The sequence below is a fragment of the Suricata suricatta genome, chromosome 3 (genome assembly GCF_006229205.1).
Source record: "Suricata suricatta isolate VVHF042 chromosome 3, meerkat_22Aug2017_6uvM2_HiC, whole genome shotgun sequence".
Taxonomy (NCBI): domain Eukaryota; kingdom Metazoa; phylum Chordata; class Mammalia; order Carnivora; family Herpestidae; genus Suricata; species Suricata suricatta.
The window spans coordinates 149,483,753-149,496,035 of record NC_043702.1 but is presented as its reverse complement, the minus strand read 5'-3'; the positions used below and the strand labels follow the sequence as shown (position 1 = coordinate 149,496,035).

Here is a 12,283-nt window from a genome sequence, read left to right as displayed (position 1 = left end):
GATTACAGGTGGCTATTTATTATTTTGTTTTATGCTCAGAACAACATTAAATTTTCTAATACAATGCATAGAGACATAATAAAAAGTGTAAGTCTGTCCTAACTGGCCTGCCCATCACGGGTCCACTACAGAATGGGACAAGGACTGGACCTTTCATAGCACCTCACTGATCCACTAGTAGGATTCCTCTGACCCTAAACACAGGGTGCATTCTGCAATAGCTGGTACACCAAAAGGTGATATAAAACACTACCTCAAATGTGACCAAGTCTCTAAGGGATATTCAAGTACTTACAGTGACATATATGCAAAAAAAAGGTATTCATAAGACAAGAACAAAAATGTTATACAAAAGAGAAATTTTTAGAAAGGAAAATAAAAGGTTTAGGGATCAATTGCATTCCTGAAAACAACATCCCAAAGAACATAATCAAACTGTTGCTGCTTTCAGGAACCCCCAACATGTCAAACAAAATGGTACTTATGAAATAGTAACAAAACAGCGTGAAATGCTACAGGTTAGAGTGAATTTTTTTGGTTTGTTTTTGTTTTAATTTTAATTTTAATTTATTTATTTATTTTAATGTTTTATTTATTTTTGATACAGAGAGAGACAGAGCATGAGGGGGGAGGGGCAGAGAGAGAAGGAGACACAGAATCTGAAGCAGGCTCCAGGCTCTGAGCTGGCTGTCAGCACAGAGCCCGATGCGGGGCTCGAACCCACGAACGTGAGATCTGACCTAGGCTGAAGCCGGAGGCTTAACCGACTGAGCCACCCAGGCGCCCCTGTTTTTGTTTTTAAATTAGGCTCTGCAAAGCTCCCTCAGAGGGATGCAGAGCATGGAGACTGAATGTTGAGCAATGGGCCCTGCCTTACTAATGTTTCAACAGAACAGTTCCTTCATATGTTTTACACAACTGAACTTCTGTAACTTTCACTAGAGGGGAAAATGAATATAACTGCTATTCAAGAAAATGGCCCAAACCAAAACCAAACCCAAACAGCGTCCCCAGAGATTAAAAAAAAAAAGGACAGTAATCAGTACTATCCCAACTTTGCAAGGACCCAAGACCAAGATGCATACTGGTAAGTTTCTTAAGTTTTAAAAGGAAAAACTTTCCATGATGCCAAGAAAAACCTGATCACTTTTCAACAGTGAAAGCAGGAAGCCAGAGGAGTAACTCTCCTATTCTACTCCTGAATTAATGTAGGAAAAAGGAAAAATTCTTTTAAAATCTTCATGCTCTCAGTAAGGACATGTGTGATACAGATGAATATATTGCTATATAGAAGGGCAGAAACAAACCAAAAAAAAGTGCAAAAATTAAGAACACTCAAATGTCTAGCCTCTTCCCCCAAGAGATTTCAAAATAAGAATAGGGAGCAGAATAAACACTGATAAAAAATACAAAAACTCATCTGTAAGATATCACTGTCAAGATATCTTCCAGAATGCAAGACATCAATATGAGAAAAGGTATATATGCGTATGTATGTATATATATGTGTGTGTGTGTGTGTGTGTGTGTGTGTGTGTATATATATATACATATATAGAACATGGAACTAATTCCAGGAGATTCAATTTCCATACAATGGAAAATCTAAAAAAAAAAAAAAAAAAAAGAATGGAATTGGTAGACATGATAATAAAATATAACAAAATTTCCCTACACTGAATAAACTTGAGTCTTTTTTATTTCTTGAACCCAAGTCTATAAATTGAAAGGGGTTCATCAAATGCCATGCAGAAAGTGTCTTTAGAGACACCTCTGCTGGAGCACCTGGCTAGCTCACTCAGTGAAGTATGCAACTCTTGATCTCAGGTTTTGAGTTCGAGCTCCATGCTGGGTGTACAGACTGCTTAAAAAAAACCTTAAAGACATCTCTACTATACCACAGATGTGCTGAAAATTTGAAATTCCAAGGAGTAAAGATAGAATCACACAGACTTCTAGGAAAAAGCAGACTGATAACAAAGAAAATCAGACTTGACATCTGACATCATCTGAATCTCTAAATGCCAAAAGATAAAATGCTATGCACCAGAATTTAAAAGGAAGATTATGATCTTAGATTTGTCCTTCCAAAGTACAATTCAAGATCTTAAAACTTGGAATTTTAGATGTAAAATCTCCAAAAGGGAGCCTGCTTGGATTCTCTCTCTGCTCCTCCCCTGCTTGTGCTGTTTCTCTCTCAAAATAAACAAACATTTAAAAAAAAAAAAAGAGTAACAGGACTTATTGTACTTGATATTACAGATGTGAAAAAGAACACTTAAATGTAATACTCTCTAACAAAAGAGTATAAAATCCACAGAATTCAAGCAAGTCCATGAATAAATGTGATTTATGAAAAAAGTGGCATTTGAAATTTAAAAAACTTTGGTTTCCCAATTGAAAAAATTTCTGCTTTATACAAAAAGATTGCAGGGTAATAAAAAGCAAAGGGAGCTGTAGCTCACTAATGAAAGCTCTATACTAAGGAAGATTCTAAATTAGTAACTGTGCTCAGCAAAAAGGAAAGCTACCATGCTTTTGAGAGGCAATGCCACATAGGTATAATCCCTAGGTTGCATTTTAGGTTTTTAAGTTTCTATTTAAGTTCCAATTAGTTAATGAACAATGTTTCAGGTATACAAAATAATGATTCAACGCTTCCATATATCACCCAGTGCTCATCCCAAGTGCACCCCTTAATCCCCATCACCTATTTCATCCACCCCCTCCCATCAGTTTTTTCTCTATAGTTAAGTTTATTTCTTGATTTGTTTCTCTCTTCCCCCCTTGGTTTGTTTTGTTTTTTAAATTCTACATGAGTAAAATTACATGGCATTTATCATTCTGACTAATCTTCCCTAGCATAATAATCTCTAGCGCCATCCATGTTGTTGCCAAGATTTCATTCTTTCTAACGGCCAGATATTTCATTGTATACATATGCTACATCTTCTGTATCCACTTATCAATCATTGGACACTTGGGTTGTTTCCATTATTTTGCTATTGCAGATAATGCTGCAATAAACATCAGGATGCACATGTCCCTTCGAATTACTATTTTTGGGTTCTCTGGGTAAATACCTAGTAGTGTGATTGCTGGATCTTAGGGTAGTCCCTGATTACATTTTTAATATAAAAAATGTAACCATCCCAGCACTGGAAAACAAATGCATGGTACTTTTTTTTAAATGTTTATTTACTTTTGAAAGGGAAAGAAAGCAAGTGTGAGCAAGCGTGGAAGGGCAGGTAGAGAGGAGGAGACAGAGGATCTGAGCAGGCTTTGCGCCAAGAGCACAGAACCCAGTGTGGGGTCGAACTCACAAACCATGAGATTATGACCTGAGCTGAAGTCAGATGCTTAACCAACTCAGCCACCCAGGTGCCCCTAAATGCATAGTATATATTTTTTTAATAGGCGCAGGTTGGAAAAACAAAACAGAACAAAAAAAAAAACCTTTCCTAGCCAGACACCACAGTTAAAAGGATATGTCAAGAACTTTTACAAATCCTAAAGACATCTTTTTTTTTTCTTTTTTTTTTTGAGAGAGAGAGAGAAAGCAGTCGGAAAAGCTGGGGATGGGGAGGGAAAGAGGAAGACAGAATCTCAAGAAGGCTCCACACCTAATACAAAGCCAGATGAAGGGCTTGATCTCACCGCCGTGAGAGCATGACCTGAGCTGAAATCAAGAGTCCGACGGTTAACTGACTGAGCCCCCCAGGTGTCCCTTGATAGTGTTTTTCTTATTTAAAAAACTTTTAATAAACACTGAAGTTTATTTTTGAGAGAGAGAGAGAAACAGCATGCCCGGGGGAGGGACAGAAGGAGACACAGACTCTAAAACAGGCTCCAGGCTCTGAGCCATCAGCACAGAGCCCGATGTGGGGCTCGAATTCCAGAATGGCGAGATGGTAACATAAACCCAAGTCGGACAGTTAACCAACAGAACCACGCCAGGTGCCCCTGACGGTGCTTTTTTTAAGAGGAAGAAATGGAATCACTTCTTAGTATTAGGTGGTATATTGTTTTTACTTTTTTAATAATGTGCATGTATTATGAAAAGAGGAGGGGGGATATTTCCATGCCCAAACCAAAAGCTTGTAAATAATTACAAGAAAAAAATGACTCGACAATGGCTTTTTCTTACTGATCCAGGAAAGTTATGCCCTATATTACAAAAACGTTCACTCCTTTAAAGAGAAAAAACCCAGGCCCACACTTACATTAGCTGGTTGCTCTCAACAGGGACGTCTGTGTCTTCACTGAGTTCCAATCTATTACGCCTGTAGGTCGAACCAACACTCAATCCATGAATTAATAATAATGGGGCAGAAAGAATTTTCCTCCTCACATTGCCAAGGAAACCTCTCAGCCACAATTCAAACACAGGACGTGTTTTTAAAACATCTCCCAACTACTGGGAGATTAAGTCCATTTGAATAACCTTTGTCAGACTGGAGACAGCTAGGATTAGTTATCTCCTCAAAAACAAAAACAAAAAACCAACAAAAAGAGAGTTCATTGAAAGATGAACTTGAGAGTCAAAGGATTATTGGGAAAAAAAAATCCATCTTCCATAGCCGAACAATATAATTTAAAAAGAAGAAAAAAAGAAAAAAGAAAAAGAACACCAAAATTCAATAAGATCCAATTTCTGGTCTTCAAGATTTCTTCACCTATTAAGAAAAAAACAGAAACCTTCCCCCATCTTTATTATCTGTATAATAAAAGCATACTTGTATGAAAAAATATAAAGTGTTTTATGTATATAATATACATATACAATATACTAACTGGCTTATACACACACACACACATATACACAAATGTGTAGAAATAAAACATTTGGGTAAGTTTTCCCTTTTAAAATGCACTATAAAAGCCTTCAGATTTGGGTTCATTATAAAAATAGCGAACTTCCTCTTAAACCAAAGTATCATGACGTGTATCAATAGGTTACACTAAATTTCGCCCAGCCCACAGGGTAAACATGAAGGGAAATCCTTACACACGTTATCAATGTGTATAATACGGATGTATGTACATCATTATGATCTTTAGCATCTTCAGGGAGTGTTTAACCAAAAAAGATAGAAACGGATAGTTATAGAGTAACTGCAGAGCGGTGCAGCAAGCAGGAGAAGGCAGAGCAGCACAACAGCCATCCTGAACTGGTTCTGTCAAAACACAGAGAGCTTCTATCTAAGGGACTTTTGTTCTTTTATAGCAACACCAGCGACACTGGTATAACATTCAATACTGGCCCTGCAAAGGCGTGCTTATGCAGCCCGGTTTCTTTTTTTGTTTTCTTTTATTTTGTTTTACAAATGATGGCTACAACTAAAGACTTTGTAAGTATTAAATGAATACTCCAGTTAGTAAAAGGGTAAACTTTGGGAGTTGAAATTTCAGTGCACAAATGGTACAGTTACCATTTAAGAATTTAAAAAACAAAAAAACTAAAAACCCCCAAAAACAAAAACAAAAAAACGATTTTGATACAGAGAAATGAGTTCTAAATTTTGAAACCAGCCCCGTAACAAAGCAATTTTGATTCTCATGTAATAAGTACTACATAATTTCTAGGCTAAATCTTGCCAAATACTATCCAAGACAAAACTAAAATCAAAACTTAAAAAAAAGTGGACACCTTTTACTCACACTTAATACTAGTCAATTTTCCAGGAAATTTTTGGGCAGGGAATATCCCCAAATCTAAAATGAAAAAAAGGAAAAATTGGGATCTTACATTAGTTATTCAGTCTGAAACTTGTAATAGACTTTCACTAAAAGTCATCATTTTCTGGCCTCCCACTCAACCACAGAAACATACTCTGAGAGTGGAAAGGGACTTTAAACTTTAAAGATCATGGAAATCAATTTTCTATTTTACCAGCGAGGCAGTGATTCCTAACACCTGAAAATACTGAGTCCTTATGTTTAGCTAAGATTAGAAGCCAAAGAACAATCTCACAGTTGCAGAATACAGTATTATGGATCATTCAGCATATATATTTTAAGACATTTAAGATCACTCAAAATTAGAGAAACATTCTTTGGGACATGGACACTGCGTTTGTCAAAAGTGTGCTCCTGGGGCTTTTATTCCAATTCCCATTCAATCTCTCTCAATTTTTGTAAACCTATTATGTCATTTGCCCATACATTTGTAAAAAGTACCCATATAATCTTTATTTTATTGTTTTTCCACTATTTTATAACACTCAGTAAGTTGAAATTATAAAGCTGACCAGTATGAGGAGGCAATTAGAAATCTCCAAATTTCATGAGTTTTGTTTTTGCCAACTTGTAAGTATGGATTAGGGTTTTTAAAGAAATAGAAAAATGGGAGAGAGGGGGAGGAATACCAGCTTCGTATGCTTTTTTTCCCTTCAATTCCACTAGTTTCAAAATAATCAAACTTCCCATGATGGGAGAAATTTTTACTTAACACCAATTACAATTCAATCTACCAGCCAGAAATAGCCTAAAGCCTTTCAATGTTGCACTATATTTTTTAAGTTAAAAAATAATTTTCTCTCTTAATTGGTATAAACAAAATTTCAAGTGACAGGTACATCAAATTACTACTGTGAAATTTTTTCATCTTCACTTTGTCGACATTATTACCTCTGAGGAATTTTCAGCACTTCCTGTGTTTTCAGGTTTCCCCAGATGTGTGTATTAAGAATAATTAGTGTTAACTAGGTATAACAACTATAGCAATTAGGATACAGTAACATAGCCACAAGTTGCCCATTTCAAATGGAAAAAGGAAAAAGAAATTAAGGTAATATTTCTTTTTCATTGCTTTGAATAACTTCATTCCCAGGATCCCAGCTCAGAACCAATGTAGAATAATCATAGTTAACATTTTTCAAGTTCATTTTCAAAAACATCAGCTGTTCTATATTGTCAAAGTCCAGGCTCATGATCTGTTTTGGATGAAACTGGCTATTTGCAGTAAAGATACATTCAGATTGCCAACTACACATGGGGCAGCTTAGATACTGAATGGCAACTTGGGTCAGAGCTGGCCATATGCTCACCTTCCTCTGCCAGTAAATCAAAGGGTCACCACCTCCTGAGATCTCTGAATACTTCTCTTTGAAGTATTCATCCACTACTGCTATGGCAGAAGGAAACATGAAGCTTTTGCTTCCAATGGCAACATTATCTGCAGCTGAGCTATCAAAAGACCCTGAACCGGAGGTGCCTTCTCTTATAGATGAGGTAAATGAATCAGCTCCTACAATGCCCGAGGGACCAGAAGCTTCTGAAGTTGCAATATGGCAGACCTCTGAAGATTCCATGTAGTTGCAAACTTCTTCTGCAAGGATCTGCTTGTAAGTTTCTAAATCGGGACCTTGAGGGAAAAAGTCTTCCAAACTGTTTTTAAAGCAAGGGTCTAACAAAGCAGCCAAGATACAAGGCTTGGATTTGAGCATGGCACTCAGCAGGGAATCAGTTTCAAGTTTCAGAGATAAACTGTCCACCAGATTGAGTGCCTGAGTAATACCTCTTATTTGAAAATCTTCTCTAAGTTTCTGCAGGGAAAGAAGTAGGTGATGGATTAGGGGTAGCACCTGATTCAATCCTGTGGTCTTGACACTCACTTTCTGGGTGGCCTCCTCAAATGGCTTAAGAATATCACACACGTAAGTCATTAGAGTCCACTGAAGGGAGGTGAGCACAACTCCACTGGCTCTGCCGAGACTATGGTGAACTGAATAGCAATGCTCCAAGAGCCATTTTAACATATAAAAGGTAGAAATCCAATGACCAGTTTCATCCTGTTTCAAATTCTTCCATGGAAGTTGGTGATCATTTTGGAACTCTTGCAGTATCTGACGGGCTTTGACTGAATGACTAAAATGATGACAGGTTTTCCTAGCAGCTACTAACATATTCTCAATGCTTTTGTGTTCACAAAAAAAGTCCTGAATGACTATATTTAAACAATGCAGGAAGCATGGCACATGGGTAAAACCACCATCTTTGATTGCATGTACCACGTTAGAAGAATTGTCAGAAACAATGAAACTAGGAATGAGGAAATTAGGAGAAAGCCACAGACCAATCTGGTCATTTAATTCTTGTAAAATGTTGGTTATCATACAGTCTTTGGCTAAACCTGTTACACAAAGTACCGCCCACTTTCTAAAATTGGAGATCCTGCCATTATTAGAAGAAGATGCAGCTTCCAAAGAGACCCAGTGTACAGTCACAATGAAATAGTCCGTGGATGGGTCGTGGGTCCATATGTCCACAGTCAGGTGGATCTTTTGGCTCTGAACATTCTCCAAAGTCAAGAAAATTTTTTCTCTGACCCAATCATATAACTGAGGTACTGCCTTCGTGAAAAAGTAAGTCTCAGATGGTAATCTATAATTGGGGGCCACAATCTGCATGAACCTCTGAAAGGCTGGGGTGGAGAAGTAGTTGTAAGGATGCATATCCTCCACAATCATCTGAATAATTGCCTGACTTATTTGACTTGAGACTGAATTTTCAGAATATGTTGTTTCTCTCTCCTGTGCCTGTGTCAGAACGTCTGGATCTGCAGCAGGGATAGGACTCTCAGATCCTCTACTATTTTCGACCTCTAACACAGGAGGTTCATCTGAATCAGAGTCACTAAGGTCCTCAGCTGTTAAATCGTGGCTGCCTGTAGACTTGTCTCCACATGGCGGATCGCTTAAGAGATCATTTCTCTCAGTCTCAGCCTCATCCAATCCATTTCCAACCGCACCACTGTCTTTGTTGGCAACAGCCCAATGGATGGGATGTGTGGCCTGCAAGTGTCGTTGCAGGGTTGAAGTTCCTAAGTGAGAACCTGGCCTACCCCGGCTCACACTCCTTTTGCATATATTACACACAGCTCTTGAGATGTGCTGAGGATCGGTGTAAAAAAAATTCCAAACTGCAGAGGTCTTGGCTCGTGTTCCAGGAATTAAGGCATGCTTGACAATGTTACTTTTGATGAGAAATCTCCCTCGTTCCGCCCTCAGGGCATCAGATACAGATTTATCACGTTTCTTACCCATTCTGTTTTCATCTAATGGATCTGTAGAGATATATTCAAAGCTTCCATTGCTCCCAGCAGAAGAGGGAGATAAAGGCACATCCAAAGTAAAATCCTCCTCCCCACTAGTGACTCCGAATTTGTTGGCCCTGGTCCAGTGAGGTGAATGCCTTGCCTGCAGATGTCGCTGTAGAGTAGATGTCCCCAGATGGCTGCCTGGTTTACCCCTGCTAACACTTTTCTCACAGAGGTTACAGATAGCCCGCCAGGTGTACTGGGGGTCAACATGAAAGAAGTGCCACACAATGGAGGTCTTGGCTCTGGTACTGGGTAGATAGATCTGTTTCTCTATATTGCTCTCAAAGAGACTTTCTTCGTCCTGCTCATGGGCACTGGAAGCTAATAAAGCAGGCGCATCTGCAACAGGCCTCCCAGATGCCAAATCCTTACTAAACTTTTTCGCAAGGATCAGTTTTTTTCTTCGTCTTTTCCCCTTAATCCGTAAACCCTTCTTTCTTTTCTTTTTAGCCGGCAATTTTGCCTCTTTATCCATTCCTTCTGCCACCATCTTCCCCTCTACCACATCTTCTTCATCTGTATTAGAATTAATAGGAACACATCCCAGAATCCCAGCACCGCTGAAAGTGCTGCATCTTCTGCCAGGAGAGAGTGATGAAACTGGTACACTTAAGGTACATACACTCATTCTCTTTATGTCTCCAAAATTCGTACCAAATTCTGCCAGTGGGTTTATCACTCAAGCAGGAATAGAGCTGTTCCTCTCTAATAGCATTACCTTGTCTCCAATTTCTAGGGGGAATCAAATTCCCTTTGCAACAATGACTTCCAAGCCAGGTTATTTCTGGAAGAAAAGTGACAGCGATGGAGAACATTCCCAAACTCTTTCCTACAGGGCTTTATGATCCCTTCCAACTTCTGAGTTCTGAATCTGAATTCAAACAGTCCCATCTCTTCATGTTATAGAAAAAAAAGAACTGAGGGCCACCTTCCCAAAGTCATAGAGTCAGCAGCAGCTAGAAGCCAGGTCTTCCAAAGCCCAGGTCCATGTTTTCCTTGCTTCATCAAGACTATATCTGTTTGAAATGCCTTCAGCTTTTAAAGTATGTATTTTGATGATGGGTCATGAAAGCAACATCAATTTCCCTTAATTCTGAAATTAATTAATTTCAGGAAACCTCGCTTAAACAAAAACATAGTGCATCATTCAACATTCATCATTTAGGGCTGTGATTTAACAATAACAACCCAAAACGTCAATTCTGGGAATATAAAACAAACTCCACATACTGGTCATTAAGAGCAGATGCTAGTTGAGCCCTTCCGCTCCAAATAACAATACTACAATTTTTTAAAATGCGGGCGGCTAAATAAAGTGATTGGAGAATAAGAATTTTTAAGGTTCACAAGCTGAATTTTCAATTTACTGTTTGTATCAAGAGTTAATCCAAATTTAGTTCTGACACATTTTTAGACCGGGGAAGCCTTACTGCCGGTAAAAGAGTAACTCACGCGGGGAACTGGAACTCTCTATGAGCGGCAAGAACTGAAATCTGAGCTTTAAACCACTTCCATTCCTTTTCGGTTGATCCCTTCCCTTCCCCCAATACCTACATCCATTTATCCTAAAAAGCATCGCTATCACTAGTTCCACAGCCTCCTTCTCAAGGTCCAGAACCAAGGCCTGATGTCAACAACATGGGCCTTCCCCATAGGAATCCGCACCGATTATGGGAGTTTAGGGGGTGTTCTTCATTACGGTCTCATCAATCCTACAAGGAGAACGGAAGTGTCCCTGTTGTTCTTGACTCCGATGCGGAGGGCTGGGATGGGAGTTAATTAAGGTAAGGAAGGGGTGTAGGATACCGGATTAAGGTCGGTGGCTTTCTGTATGTGGAGTTTGAGAGTATCTCCCAAGTAGTGGGACCCTGGAGAGGAATGAGAGTAGGTAAATTCAGCTCCTGGCACTCAGTTTGATTTAGGCAGTGGGGGGACCGCTAAAGTGGGGAAACTGATGTCGCGAAGAAAGCAATCTAGTGTCAGTTCTCTCTCCGGGAGTCGGGGAACAAACCGGCTTTCCGGGACTGCTCCGGGCTCCTACGTTTCGCCAACACCGGATGTGGGGGAGGGGAGAAAGGTTGGGAAAGGAGCAGGCGCCGTGGGGGTGGGGTGCAGCGGGGTGGGAGGGGGGGGTAGGGAGACGGGAACTGTGAGCCGGAGCCCGAGGCTTCCAGCTCGCCGCCGCGAGGGCGGCGGGCGGGAGGTGGGGGAAGCGAGGGGGGGTCGTTACGGTGGGGCCAAAGGACCCGCTCTGACTTCCCGGGCTAGGCCGCAACCCAGGGGCGAGGGGAGGCCGCGGCCACTCCCCTCGCCCTCTCCCCCACCTCCCCTGCCCTGAGCCACCGGGAATCAAAAAACGGGTCTAGTTACCGGAGAACAGAAACTTTACCGAACCGCCGACACTCTCCCCGACTCCCGCTTGCTGCCACGTCTTTCTTCTTTCTTAGCCGCTACCGCCCGCCGTCCTCACAGCAGCAACACCAGCAGAAAGCCAAGACTGCCAGCGTCAAAGATGGCGCCTGGCTACAGGCTCAGTTCTAGGACCCGGCCAGTAAAAGTGCCAGCACGACGCAAAGCGAAAGGATTCTGGGAGATGTAGTTTCCTTCATGAGGCAATGCTTAAGATGGCTTCCCCGGGGTCACAGGGTCACGTGAGAGGGGAGGAGCTAGAACGGGGGGGCGGGGGTACGGGGTACCTTTGCGTGGGAGGAACGCGTTATAGAAACTTACTGGTTTCTTGAAACCGTCTTTGATTTGAAAAAAAATTTTTTTTAGTGGAGGTAAGAAACGAGAAGGCCGCGAGGACTGTGTCTACCAGACAGTAGGCCCTCAGTGTATTCTTACTAAAGGATTTGATTCATGAATAAATCGCCTGAACCGTGTATAGTTTTAATTTAGGAATAAACCACTTTCCCCGTGCAGTGTTGAAGGATTTGTGCATTTATTTTTATTTGAAGAGGTGAAATTAGGTTTGGATTGGTTTCTTTTTGTGTTGAAAAACTAATGCATGCTCATTACAAAGTTCATGAGGGTTGGAGTGTGGAAAGGAAACACATCTGGCCACTTCATTAACATTATCCTTTACTTTCCACTTTGAATGTTTACCTTTTCCCCTCTGATTATAAAAGTAATACATGTAAGTGGTTTTTAAATTTTTTAAATAATACAGAACTGTAGAAC

The 12,283-nt window shown here is 40.2% G+C and overlaps 1 protein-coding gene across 13 annotated transcripts in view; it reads right to left on the bottom strand.

Moving 5' to 3' along the window:
• ZC3H11A (zinc finger CCCH-type containing 11A) overlaps positions 1-11,651 on the bottom strand; it is a 46,248-nt gene extending 34,597 nt beyond the window's left edge. Inside the window, exons 1-4 of one of the 13 annotated variants that reach the window (XM_029935532.1) lie at positions 11,474-11,631; positions 10,910-10,971; positions 5,662-5,715; positions 4,224-4,283 (exon numbers count right to left, since the gene is read on the bottom strand). The gene's annotated coding sequence lies outside the window, so the exon portion shown is untranslated. The other 12 variants (XM_029935531.1, XM_029935528.1, XM_029935530.1 and 9 more) reach the window with 12 other exon arrangements.
• Positions 11,652-12,283: the final 632 nt, after the last annotated feature.